The 12,124-nt window shown below is 24.5% G+C and overlaps 1 protein-coding gene across 5 annotated transcripts in view; it reads left to right on the top strand.

The window, feature by feature from the left end:
* LOC122509299 (aryl hydrocarbon receptor protein 1) overlaps nucleotides 1-12,124 on the top strand; it is a 222,712-nt gene that overhangs the window by 72,522 nt on the left and 138,066 nt on the right. Inside the window, exon 2 of one of the 5 annotated variants that reach the window (XM_043623258.1) lies at nucleotides 1,265-1,303. The exons of the other annotated variants lie outside the window; for them this stretch is intronic. The gene's annotated coding sequence lies outside the window, so the exon portion shown is untranslated. The remainder of the gene's footprint in view (nucleotides 1-1,264; nucleotides 1,304-12,124) is intronic. 5 annotated transcript variants of the gene reach the window in all.

Here is a 12,124-nt window from a genome sequence, read left to right as displayed (position 1 = left end):
CCTTGTTATTAACTTGTATATTATGTGGGGTTTGGTTATAAACACGTTTTTGCTGTCGCATTAGATAATTATAAGACAAACAGCAAATTTCAAAGTATCCATTATTTTTATCTGTATTTTTTCTTTTCCTTGATTCAAAAATCAGTTTATAGACTGCACCCGGAAAAAAGTTATATTTGACTCAGAGCCAACTAGACTTTATATTTGTTTCAAATAAATAGCATTTATTTAAATAAAGTTTATTTGGTTTAAATCTTTAAATAAAATTTAATTTGGTTTAAATAAAATTTTATTCAGTTTAAACAAAATTTTATTCTGATTTAATTTGAAACAAATTTTTTATTTGGTTTAAACAAAGTTTTATTTGGTTTAAACAAAGTTTTATTTGGTTTAAACAAAGTTTCATTTGGTTAAAAAAAACTACTTTTTGTTGACTAAAATTTTTTATTTAAAACAAATAAATAGCCTAGATTTTTGAAATGTTATGTATAAAGTTTAAATAGGGCAAAAAGCAATGGTTTTTTGTTTAATCAACGATTGGAAAAACATTGAGACGAAAGTGCTTATTTATCGCGAGTCGCGATGATGTTGGCTATCCGTTTCTGTAGACCCTCAGGGCACAGACGTCGGACCTATTTTGTTTTTAGTGCTCCTGAAGATAACTCGCCACTGATACATATATACAAGAATTCGTCTGCAACACAATTCTTTGATTTTTTTTTATTTTACACTGAGAAAGAATTTATTTGATTTAAATAACCGCGATTACTTGTTTTTTATGAAATAAATATTTACTTGAATGAAATAATTTTTACTTGAATCAATTAAATTCAGGCCACGGATAGTAATATAGGATTTTTTTTCACTTTTTCCGACTTATTTTGAAAAAATTCGATTTTTTCGACTTTTCTTTCACATATTGCAGGAAAATACCACTTTTTCGGTGGTTTGATCTAATTTTTATAAAGTTATAATTTTTACAAAGAAATTTTTGTCTGAAGTAGTAAAAGTTATTCTGGAAATCACAATTTTTTAATTTTATTTTTAGTCTTTATTATTTTTAGAGAAAAGTTTACTAAGTTCAAAGTAAATTTTACTAATTTTTTACTTAAATTTAATTCGGAGATAGTAAAAAATTCATTTATTTTTAAAAATAATTTAGTAGAATTATTTAAATAGTATATCTATAATTATTATTTGTTTTAACTTTTAATTTTTCTGATATAATAATTCTAATATGTATTTTCTTCTCTTTTTGTTTCAGGTGAGTTATAAACAACATATTTCCTGTCAAGTTTATTTCGTAAGTGAATATATATATTTAAATATATACAATTATATATGTATTATAAGTAAAATATAATTTTTAAAGGAATAGTTTAAAAATTCTGCTTCGTTTATATTTAAGGAAAAATATCAGCTTCGCAGAATTTTTAGAAAATTGATAATTAATTAATTTGAAAATAATATGCTAATACAAAATTTCTGATTTTTGGAGTTCTTTAAAACTACGGAAAACTTTAAATTAAATTTAAAGTTTAAATTGTCCTCAAAAATTTTTCTGTTTTTTGGAAACTTAAAAAAAACCATAAAAGTTTACAGTTTGCATTTTTTACAAAGAAAAATTAAAGTTTTGTATTTAAGTAATTGAATTCTTGAGTATCTGAAAATTATTAAAAAAAATAATTGATTTCGAATTAAAAATTCTGAACAATAATTCAATATTGAAAGAGTTATGGTACCAATTTTCAGTATTAATTAAATTTCAAAAGGATCACTGAAAAAACATTCTACTTAATTCAAATATAATAATAATTTTTAACTTTTTTGTTTAATTAAATTCAGTTTATTTTGAATAACTTTAATTCTAAAATTCTTAGAAAGTTAGTTTTTTGAAGAATTTTAGTTCAAATTTGTTCGAAATTAGTTAAATTTTTGAAAATATTGAGTAAGTCCGGGGGCGAATTTCAATTTTCTTTTCTATTTAAATAATTAAATTCTTGAAGAAACTTTAGAATTATTAAAAATGATTGCATTTAGAGAAAAATTTTAGTTAAAAATTCTAGAAAATAATTGAATTTTGGAAAAGTTGTAGTACCTACCTAGCTATTTTTAGAAATAATTAAATTTCAAAAGGTTTGGAATTAATATTTTTTTAAAGCTTTAATTGATAATATCTAAAAATAAATTTAAGAAATTATTGTACAAATTTTTTAAACTTTTGAATAAATTTAGTAAAAAATTCTCAAAAATTACTTCGAATCAACTAAAATGACTTTTTTGGTAATTTAAGTCTGTCCGAGGTTTTTATTTGCTTTTATTTTATTTATTACCTTAATTTGTTTCAAATACTGAAAAAATTGGTTCAAACGTAATTTGCTTGATTCAAACAAAAATTATTTGATTCAAGTAAATATTTGTTTGATTCAAAAAAATATTTGTTTGATTCAAATAAATATTTGTTTGATTCAGATAAATATTATTTGATTATTGACAAGGAAACGATTATTTTAAGAATTTAATCACTAGTCGATTACTTGTTCATTTATCAAATATAAATATTTATCTCACACAGTTTTTCTAAGGATATCAATAAATTGAGACAATAAATTGATCAATAAATCAAATAATTGTCATTCAAATCAAATAAATTTTTTCAAAAATTGAAAAATTGAAAACTATAAAATTTTTGTCTGGAGAAATTTTTGAGGAGAAAGAAAAAAAAACAGTAACGTTTTTATTCTATGGTTTAAATGTAATAGAGGCACAATTTTGTGTAATTTATTTTACACTATTTTCGTGTCATGTACTTTTAGTAAAACTAAACTTTAAGTACGTACAAATTTTTGTTTGCATGCACAAGATTTCCGAATGGAGGGGAAAAATGAGTAAAAGAAAAAAAAATTGTAGAGAAAAGATTGATGATGAAACTGAATAGTTTTCCCATTTATATATATATATAGGGAATAAAGAAATTTTCTTGGATATATACAAGAAAATGTTGAAAAGAATCTTTAACGTATTTGCGCTCCAGCAGTGAAACGCCATTCCCACAGTTAAGTCCGTTGCTTCTAGAAGAAAATATCTTGTAACAAAATAAGTTTTTATTAATAACGCATTATAGAAAGTTTCATTACCTGGTATTAAAGTTTTCTGCTGATCATAGTTGTTTTCTGCGAAGAGCGTAAACACAATGGGTCTTCGCGGCCACTGTGTTATAGGTTTTATGCTTCCCAACAAATAATAATTTCTCCATCGAGTAGGGAAAAGCGAAAAACTTATAGCCTCAATGAAAGGGAGACTATATTGAACCTGATGACAGTCATTAATTTGCCCTTTATTTTGCTTCACTTTGCAAAACCACAGACGCAAGTACCGTTACTTCTTCATGATGAATAATAGAATAGACAGAATAAAATAGAGTTTCTGATAAATAATATAATACGGAACTGGGAGTAATAAAATATTTATTTTTATTACTGGGTCGGGCAGATCTTAATCAAGTTTTCTCGATGACAGCTGAAGAAGAAACAATATTTTTTTTACAACCACAGGGTTCGAACTAGGTCTGTTAATCCTGTAAAGTGATTAATCATTAACCAAATAAAAATTAAATTAAATTAATAAAAAAAAAGTCCAAACAAATAAAATATAAATTATATATTAACTACATTAATCTCAGTATTCTTTCATTCATTCTGTCCGCAGTTTGAAGTTAGTTCCTGTGAATGCTTTTGTTTTTTCTTTCTTTAAAAAATGTTATTTTACAAGTCGAAAATATGCAGGTTCTTTTCCATCATGATTTATAATAAAATAATATTAGAAATTAGAAAATTTAAAAAAAAGTTATGATTAACAAATAAAAAATATAGGGGAATGTAGTCAAGGTTGGCCTACTGTCTAGGTAGGCCACTCGCGTTTTTTTGTCAAGTTCACTAGCGCCACCTACGCGCATTTTTGTCGAAGCTTGTCTTAGTGAAACCTAACTTTTTGTTCAATTACATTTTCGGAAAATCGAAAATTGTGTTTTCTGTGACGTCGGTACAAAAAAAGCTCAAAAAAAGTTTTGTGCATAATGTGAAAAACCATTAATAAAAGATAAAAAACAAATTGAATCGTGAAAGCAAGTATGCAGAAAATTTGTGGGACTCATGGTTGAAAGGAAAACAAAGTAAAAAATCGAATCCCGAAACGTATTTCTTTATGGTTACAACAATTCGGTAATGTTACTTACTGTCAAGGTCGGCCACTATGTGTTTAAAATGCGCAAAGATGAGGACGAGCTACTTCATTTGCAAAAACTGCAATTCTGTATAACTCATAATATAATTGATCATCTTATTAATATTTTTATTTAATTTTATTAATATTTTAGTGCAAAACTTTTTTTTATTTATATTTATTTTTTTAAATTGTTTATTGTTATTATTTTGTTATTTCATTAAGTTACAAACTGTAAACAATAAAGAATCAATTTTCCGTAACTCCAAACATGTTATTTTAGTTTTTAACGATTAATGCCCTTTGAATTTTAAACATGGCCGACCTTGACTGTAATGGCCAACCTGGACTACAAATTTTTTTTTTTTTAAATCTTTATAACTTTTTCATTTTTAAACCTGTCAATTTACTTTGTACAGAAAAAATGTTCCTATTAAACAGGACTTTCCAACCATATACTTCAATTGTCCAAATTCATTTTTAAAAAAAAGTTATAAACAAAAGTCAAAAAGGTGGCCGACCTAGACTATGTTCCCCTACACATTTTGTTTGTTATATGCTTTTTTCTATAAAAAATTTCGTTTGACTGATCTAAATTATTATGCAAATTATTCTCCTTTTATTTATAAAAAATACTAGAAAATTGTTAATTGTTAAAAAAATTTTATTAAGAAATAGAAAATATACCCATTTTACGCATAATTCTGTTTTCTAAATAACAATATTGATTACAAAATCATTTTTTTCTTTTGGGAAGAAAAACATTAGATATTCCCGTTTTTTAATATTTTTGTAGAAAATTCTCAATTTTCATAAGGAAATAATTTGCATCAATATTCTATTTTTTAATTTCAATTGTTTTAATAAAATTCAAAGTTTTCTCAAAATAAAGGAAAAAATGTTTATAAATTGTATTTGTCAATTAGAAAATTTAATTGAAAATTTTTGAATTTTTAGAAAATAAAGGAAAAAATTTTATTAAAAAAATGTTCTGTTAAATTTATTTACGAATATTTTTAATTGTAAAATTATTCGAAAACAATAATTTCTTTTTTAAATATTTTAAAAATATAATTATTATTATTTTTCCATAGGAATTAAGATTCTTTAAAACGTTCAAATTCAAACCTTTTTAAAATTAATCAACTTTAAAAATATTGTTATAAAACATAAAGATATTTATTCCGAGTCGAAGACTCAAAGTGATTGATTTCTTCATGTTTTATAATAATTAAAGAGGATCGAGTGATAAAATCATTATTTTATATTATAAGAATATTGTTACTGTAACTTCTTAAAAATTATTTTCATATTCAATTTTAATCTAAAATTTAAACAGAAATTCATTTTCAAATCAATTTTTATTAGGAAATTCTACGAGAATTCAATTATTTAAATACAAAAGTAAATTATTTATTGAATAATTGAATGTTTCTTAAAATTTAATTCTTGTAAGGAATTTTATTAACAAATTTTTAAATAATTGAATTCTTTTGACGAATTTTAATAAAATATTTAACAATAATTTAATTTTTCGAGGAATTAGATTTAAATTTTATTAAAAATAATTGAATCTCTGTATAAAAATTTTATTGAATTGAGAAAAGTTTTTGAAAATAATTGAAATTTTGCAATGAATTTTATTAAAATTTTTAGAAAATAAATTTTTACAGAAAAATTTTATTATTTATAAAGATAATTGAAATTTTGTCGAGAATTTTTTTAAACTTTTGACTATAATTTAATTTCTGCGACGAATTTTATTACTTTTGAAAATAATTGAATTTTTGAGACGAATTTTAATATTTCTTTTTAAATAATTGAATTCTTTTATGAAATTGTATTGAAATTAGTATAGATATTGAAAATAATTTAATTTCAATAAATTATTAAAATTAATTAAATTTCTACGAAGAATTTTATTAAAATTGTTTAGAAAAAAATTGAATTATTAAAAAGACTTTCATTAAAATTTTTGAAAATAATTTAATTCTTTCAAGAAATTTAATTAAAAATGCATTGACAATCATACTTAAATTCTGTAGTAAATGAATTGTAGGAAAACTTTTTAAAATAATTGAATTTCTTTGATGAATTTTAATAAAATTTTTAAGAATAATTACATTTTTCGAGAAATTTCATCGAAATTGTATTAAAAATAATTGAAATCCTGCGATGAGTTTTATTATTTATGAAAATAATTGAAATAATGCAAAGAAATTTATAAAAAATTTGCAAATATTTGAATTCCTGTGGAATTTTTATATTATTTATGAAAATAATTAAATGTTTGCGTACAATTTTATTAAAATTGTTTTTAAATAATTGAATTTTTTGTGTAATTTTATTAAAATAATATTAAAAATCATTGAAATGAGGAAAATGTTTGAAAATAATTGAAATTTTGACAAGAATTTGATTAAAAGTTTTGAAAATAATTGAATTTTGAATCAAAATATTTTTATTTTTAAAAATTTTGTCGAGATTTTTTTGTAAATTTTGAACGTAATTGGATTTTGAGATAAGAATTTTATTACTTTTGAAAATAATTGAATTTCTGCAATAAATTATTCATTAAATAATTTATTTATTTTATGATAATTGTTCAAGATTTAAGTTACACTGAAAAAAAAATTTAATTGATTCAAATAACCGATTAATTGAGTATTACCAATTAAATATTTAATTGAATCAAATAATATTTATTGGAATCAATTAAATGGTATTTGGCTCAAATACTGAAATTATTGATTCAAATACCATTTAATTAATAATAGTCAAGTAATCGGTTATTTGAATCAAATAAATTTTTTTTTCAGTATATTTAAAAAAAAATTTTTGTCAGAAATTGAATAAATTGAAGGTTTTGTAGTAGAATTCATGGTAATTTTTATAGTTTACGAGTCAAACAAAAAAGACCCAAAAATTTAGAATTTTCTCATTAATTCTAAAAATTTGATTTTTTTCAATACTTTTAATAAAAATTCCTGAATTTTTCCTGAATTCCCTATGTCAGTATATATGATTATTATAATTATAATAATATTAAAACTATATATTCCAATTCATATTTTATTTTTATAAAAAAAAAATTGAATTACAAATTTTTACGTTCTATTATTTTTAAAAGAGGGAGACAGGCGCTTGTTTGATGGATAAGGTTTTTTAAAGTACCTCATGAGAGGCGAAATGTTCGGGGGCAAAGTAGAAATAGATTCTTGGACGATTGGTCCTTTTAAAGATGATGACCTTTACAACACTCTGTCCGTATACTTTGACTGTTCGACCAAGATGACGAGCTCACGCGACCGTTAAAAACCTGACCTAGCCAGCTTTCTCGCACGGGCCCCTTTGCACGACGCGCGTCACGCCACCGTCCGCGCGTGGCACCATCAAAGAACAACGGTCTTACGCTCCTTTTTTCCCTGGCAACAACAACTCTTTTCCTTTTTTCTCTTTCTTCCTCCCATCACAATATATTCGTGTACCCCAATCACAATTGTTTTATTTTCAAACAATTTCCCAAAAAAAAAAATCGTTAATCTCCAATTACTGTATATATCTGATGTTTATACCCAAACTGCCTCAATTTCAATCAGACAGTTTACTGATTTCAGCTTGATTGCAGGAAAAAGGGAAAACAATAAAATTACAGACACGAGGTCCAAATTGGGTCGTTTCTTTTGATCCAATGCAAAAAAGGAATATTTCTACGATGGTTTTTCTTATTAATTTTTAGTAAAATATAACTAATCTTTGTTTTATTTATATCTTTTGTTTAGTAGTTTAATTTTATTGGCTAAAGTTTAAGTGAAGAATTACTAGAATTTAAGGGAGAAATTTATTTTTTTCGTATTCAGTTTTAAGATTAATTAAATTGGTTAAAAAATCAGAAGAAGATTAAAGTCGACAATAATGTTCATTTGAATGAAATCATTTAGGTAAATATTTTCAAAAATAAGATAGTAAATTAAAATGCTTTGATAAAAATTTAAAATTTGATTTAAACATTTAGAAACTATAAAATTTATTTTTTATTATTTTATACGTGACGCAATATTATTATAAAAAAATTTTAATTGCAAAAGAGAAAAATAAATTTCGTTCATTTGAACCTTCAGAACTAAATTTACTAATTCAAAAATCAAAAGCAAAAAATCAGTCACTAGTTCAGTAAACATTTTTATTAAATCAAATTTAGAGAGAAGAAAAAAGACTTTTCTTAGAAAGAAAAAACTGAATGAATGAACTTTTAATTTATTTATCAAAAGTAAAAAAAAAATATAAATATAATAAAAATTTTTTTAACTTAAAAAGAGACTAGAATATTAAGAAGAAAAAGTTAATTAATTCAAAAACGACTCAATTTTTAAATCAATTAACAAACGTAGAAAATGAAACGTAAAACTTTTAAAATTCTTTTTTTCATAAAGAAAAACAAGAAAAAATTTAGAAGAAAAATAATGGATTCACTAAAGAAGCTAGTGAACTATTAAATTATTTATAGCGAAAGTGTAAAAAACAATAAATTTTTTTAACTTTAAAAAAGACACTACTCTTTAAATTTAAATTAGTAAAAATGTTTACTAATTAATTGAATGACTGACTTATTGCATTCGAATTAGTAAATTTGATTAATAAATTAGTAGAAATTACTATTTATTATTAGTGAAATTTACTAATTCAAATGCAAAAAGTCATAGTCACTAATTCAAATTTAGAGAAAACGTTGAAAATGAGTTGAAAAATATTTTCAAATTTAAGTTTCGATTTGTAAAACTAAATGTTATAAATTGGTAAAATTTAGTAATTTTTTATGTTACTAATAACAAATTTTCATTAAATCGTAGGTAAAAATAATTTTAAACCAATACTAAACAAAATACTTTGGTGAAGTTAAAAATGAACTTCACCGAAATATGTTGATGTTCGAAACGTTTTAAATCATAACGATTTGAGAAAAAATTATTTCTCTATTTAAACTTTTAGAAATTTTCTATTAAAGATGCTTTTTACAGTTTAGATAAATAATTTAAAAAAGAAAAATTTGGAAGCAAAAATCTTGAAAAGCATTTTTTTTCGCTGCGAATTCACTGACGTCAAAATCCAACAAAAATTGGACAAATACTATCTTTCCTTATTGGCTTTAAATTAAATTTACAATTTAATTTTACAGTTACAATTTACATCAGTAAAAAATTTAAATAAAACCTTTTTCATTGAGTCAAAAAGAATCTGACTTTCGTGCGAATTGTAACTTTGAAGTTACATCGTTCGAATTGACGTCTCGTGTGTCACTGTTTTTTTTTTATTTTCCGAAATCGAAAAACGTACAATTTTCCACTAATGTAAATAGAGAAATTGTAGATTAAAATCTAAAGGCAAAATAATAATAAACATCTGATTAGAGTGAAATTTTTCGAATTTTCTACCTGAATTTGTGGCTTGTGGCGTAACTTGTTTTTTGTTCAAGTTTATCTCGGCTTTAAGAGTCAATGGATTGTCAGACCAAGGGCAAATTCTACCCCAGAGGATGCTAATTAGATCAAGCTTCTCGAATAACATCAGGGTTGTTCAATATTCGACAAATCTTTCAGCTGTCGCTGAAAAAATACGTGTTTCCCTCTAATAAATGAATTTAACCAAGTTTTTAGATGGAAAAAAAAATTGTATTTTCGAAACAAGAAATGATAAGTTTGGAATTTAATTTATCTTAATCGACGATATTATTTGGGAAGATTTTGATAAAAATTTTTATGCCATAATTATTTGTTTCGGGGAATTTTTATTGCATTTTAGAGATGAAAGGAATGATTTTTCAAGTTATAAATTTAATAGGTAGGGGAAAATTTTTTTTCCTCCTTAAAAAGAAGGTTTTTTGAAAATTTTTTGACACTTATCAAACGGGAGCATGCTCAATGAACAGGGCGTGGTTTTCCCACCCCTAACCAGCTAGGATAGGCTGATCAGGTTAGCTGACAAATAAGATTACTTTGATCCCGAATCCAACAAACTCAGTCTGATGCCCGCTAACCGCGGCTTTTCTACTTGTTTGCTTCGAATAATCCAATAGTTTCTCCACTGATGTACTGTAACCATCAATGTGTGTACATAGTCAAGTCTCTTTTTTTAATTATTCTTAGATATCTAGTTTTATTATAGAAATTTATTTTTTGCGGAATTTGTATTTTGTTTATTTTTTTCGACAGTATTTTACAATTTTTTATTATTTTTTTTTGGTAATTTTTATAATTCTTTGGCAATTTTCTTGTTTGATATCTATTTGTTAATTCTGTGATGATTGTGTTTGAATGAAAAGTGGAGAGATGAATTAGAGAAAAAAAAACACCCGGGGTTTCAGTTTTCAAAGCCGATTCTCGATGAGATCCTTTTATAGTGCGGATAAAAATGTCGTTAAATCAAAGCTGGTTAACGATTGTTTGGAATCCGTATCACGAGAAGTAAGCAGATTAGGTGTGAAGGAGAGGAATGTTCCTTGTGGGTGTGATTATGCAAGGGTTAGAATTTGAATTTAATGAGAATTTTTGATTGGGGATTTATTAAAGAGAAAATTAATTTATTTGGCACTGGGGTTTTTTTTTGTAGATATTGAATTGATACCAAATTGGGTCAAATTGATACCCTTTTGTATCAAATTATTACCAAATTTTATTTAATTTTTACCAAATTGTTTCAAATTGATAACAAATTGTATTGAACTTTTACCAAATTGTATTGAACTGTTACCAAATTGAATTGAATTTATACCAAATTGTATTGAACAGTTACCAAATTGAATTGAATTTATACCGAATTGTATCGAATTGATGCCAAATTGTATCGAACTGATATCAAATTTTTATCAAATTGATACCAAATTGCATCAAATTGTACCAAATTGACACTAAAAGTGTGGATTGAATCATGATTTAATCTAAACTTTTGATATCAATTTGTTGCAATTTGATACTTTCGAATTACCAGTCAAGGGTTTGAATTTTATTTCATAGAGAGGATAATGTAAGGAAAACGATTTTGTTGAGATGGAAAAAAATACCAACCATGGTTGATTTTTGCAGAAATGAGTCAAAAAATTATTCTTTCTGTTTTGTAACTTACCACAGGAATTGGTGAGTGATTTTCGATTGGTAACATTAGTCATGGGCTTGTAATCATTAAGTAGGTACAATATCAATGAGTATTGGGGGGAGCCATGGGCTTTAAGGTTTGGTTTCTAAAGGCCCATGTACATCTACAAAATACAACACTTTCCTGTGGGTGTCAGATTCCGAACCACCACCCTTCACTGTCTTACATTTCAATCAATGCATTTACGGTGTACAAAAGCAGTGATTTTGCCCTTCTTCTTGCAGTAGGTTAGTTGTCATCGTCCGATCAACTTCAGTGACTTATTTTCGTGAGTTCATCACAGTAATTATTACTTTTTTATTTTTAGAAATGTTATTATTTTGTGTTTCTGTTTATTTTGTGTCCTCTTGTCTTCTATTTTTGTGGATTTGTTACGGAATCATATTTTACTTAATTTCGGCATAAATTATTGGTAATCCTCTCGCGCGTGAATGGGAAATTTTACTTGGAACAAGGGATAAGTTTCTTTGGAATAGCAAAAGTCTTAAGTGAAACGACTAAAAATTTATGAAATTTCTGTTTTTTCTTTTATTACTTTGCTGCTAACAATGCAGAAAAGTATAATTTTTTGCATTTTCATTTACTACTTTATTGCAAACAATGCAGAAATGGGTACATTGCTGAATACTGTGCAGAAAAGAGTAACTTTCTGCTTTTCTTTTTGTTACTTTGCTGCATTCCAGGCAGAATTTTGTGATTCTTTATTATTTTCGTTACTTAATTACTTTAGTGGATACTATTCAGAAAAGCACAA

This window comes from Leptopilina heterotoma, unplaced genomic scaffold, assembly GCF_015476425.1.
Source record: "Leptopilina heterotoma isolate Lh14 unplaced genomic scaffold, ASM1547642v1 Lhet_60, whole genome shotgun sequence".
Classification (NCBI taxonomy): domain Eukaryota; kingdom Metazoa; phylum Arthropoda; class Insecta; order Hymenoptera; family Figitidae; genus Leptopilina; species Leptopilina heterotoma.
The sequence above is the reverse complement of the archived record's forward strand: the minus strand, read 5'-3'. Positions and strand labels throughout refer to the sequence as shown.